This window comes from Camellia sinensis, chromosome 6, assembly GCF_055761805.1.
Source record: "Camellia sinensis isolate YWXY chromosome 6, ASM5576180v1, whole genome shotgun sequence".
Taxonomy (NCBI): domain Eukaryota; kingdom Viridiplantae; phylum Streptophyta; class Magnoliopsida; order Ericales; family Theaceae; genus Camellia; species Camellia sinensis.
This window is the reverse complement of record NC_138966.1, coordinates 108,694,001-108,696,651: the sequence shown is the minus strand read 5'-3', so window position 1 is coordinate 108,696,651 and position 2,651 is coordinate 108,694,001.

The following is a 2,651-nucleotide window of genomic DNA, read 5'->3' as shown; positions in this document are numbered from 1 at the left end:
ATTTTCAGCAAGTTTTAAGAAATACTTTCCAATGCATTCTTGTATCCTCATCCCATCCTAGGCATTCCTAGGCCATGTTTAAGACTCCATAATGAGGATTAAAGGTTAGAGACACACTAAGAGCAAACGACATAAGTTATACACAATTCGAACGTGTGTTTCAAGTATGTATCTGTTATGTGTTATGAAGGTCACGCGTCGCATACCGTTTGACCAATCTACACCGTCTGTCTATCTCAAGGCCAACTGTGAGTAATAATATGATAAAGCTATGTTCAACTTTATTTATTTTTCTGTGTGATAAATTAAGATCTGTTTTCTGAAATAATATGTTCTGTACAATGAATGATTGTCCAACTTCTGATATGTATTCGTGACATCTTTAGCATCATGTGATATCTATTGGCTGTCACCCGATATCGGAGGTTCTATCATGGAACTTAATCTGTCTGCACTCTGTTACCCGTATCGAAGGCTCCATCATGGGGCTCAGCGTGTTTATTCTCTGTTACCCGGATCCGGAGGTTCCTTTGTGGAACTAGTTATTCGTAACCCTCACGTGTCTGCATCTGCTCTGCATCTGTTCTGTTAATGCTAATGGATGTATCACGTATACTTAAGCATACCTCTTGATTTCTGTATATGATCTGGACAAATTATGAATTTGATACGAAACTAAATTATGATTTCTGAATCTGCACGGACTAATTCATTGAAACCCCTTTACTCTGTTATTGTTTACTGAGCTTTCACTCACAGTTTATATTATGTATGTAGGTGAGCCGGCACGTGATTAAGGCTAGAGTTGACGGCCTTCATTTCTGTTTTTGTCAGCCAACCGTTGTGCCTCCCGAGGAGGTTCCGATCGAAGTCTAGTTACATGGCTGTTTTTTACTTATGCTAGTCTGTATCTGTTTGGTAAAGTCGGGTCCTGGGAATTACACTTTTGTAAATGTTTATTAAATATTGGTGTCCTTCGACCGACACGCTTAAGTATATATATAAGTTTTGAAATATTATGTCCCATGTATGTTATCACAGCTCATTGGACCTTGTCTATTTCGTATATTTGCTTCCGCAACCCCTTATTATTTGCTAATCTGTCAAGAGGCCTTTGGTAATCCAAGGATTACTGGCCGATTACGATGCTAAACCTACAGGGGCGGGTTTGAGTCGTGATAGTGTGGTATCAGAGCATGTGTTCTACCGCACACACTGGTCCATATGAGCTTAGGATGTCCTAGTAAGGGTTAGGGGCATTCCATCTGCATGTGTGAGTGTGTGGTAATCCAAATGAATGTGAAAACGGAATGTAAATTTGAACAAAAGAATTGAAAGAAATGAATAAGATTATGCCTATGTTTATTATCGTTTGATGTCTCTATAGTAATATGGAGAATGCAAGGGAAAGTGATGTAAATGAATCTTCAGAGGCTCGCATGGGCCGAATGGAACAAATGCTTGTAGCATTAACTGAAACTTTAACACAACAACAAAGACAACAACCTTTGCCCCCTCCACCTCCGCTGGCATAAGCCGAAGCAGATAATAATGACATCATCAACTTGACACAGAAATTCATGAAAATGAGACTGCCGACATTCTATGGTGGAATTGAACCGTTGAAAGCGGAGACGTGGTTACTTGAAATGGAAAAGCTATATGAGGCGTTCTCTTGTTCTGAAATCCAGAAAGTCCTCCTAGCCACCTATACTCTGAAGGATAAAGCCCGAAGGTGGTGATTACTAATTCAAAGTGGCAATGGGAATTTGATGTGGGCACAGTTTAATGCCGTCTTCTATGATAAATATTTTTCCCAATGTTTCAGGGATCGGAAGGTGTCTGAGTTTCAAGAACTTAAATAGGAAAGAATGTCTGTAGCAGAGTATGAAGCCAAATTCACCGAACTGGCACGGTTTGCTCCACATATGATGGATATTGATTATAAGAAAGTACGAAAATTTGAAGGTGGACCGGATTTAGAGGTGTTTGATCAGATAGGCGTATTGAAATTGCCTACTTATGTAGAAGTTTTAGACAGATCCTTAATGGCGGAAGCCACCATAGCCGCTATGAAACAAAGTAAAGCCCCAACAGCTACAACAACTGATTGGAGAGGAAAAAGGTCTGGGTTCGGTTTTAGAAAAGGCCGATCTTATGTCAATAAGAAACAGAACACGGGCTCTACAGGCAGCTCGAGCCAGAGTAGTGGGTCTATCCCGGTCTGTTCTGATTGTGGTAGAAGGCATAGGGGTGTGTGCTACCGAGTGTCCGGTGCTTATTTCCGATGTGGCCAGGCAGGTCATGTAGTGAAAGATTTCCCACTCAAGTCTGAGAATACTAGTCGTTCTACGGCAAGTTCAGCCGGATCCGCCTTTACGGCTAAAGTAAATGCAAAAGCCAATACTGGGAAAGAACCTCTGAGACAAGGTCGAGTGTTCGCCTTAGTGCCTGGTGATGTACAAAACACCTATACTGTGGTATCAGGTACACTCTCTGTATATTCTTAAAATGCATGTGTACTGATAGATTCTGGTTCTACACATTCATTTATATCACATGCATTGTCTTGGAAATTGACTAGACCATTAGAACTTATGACATATGTGTTATCTGTATCTATGTCGTCTGGGGGTTCTATGATGTGTGCT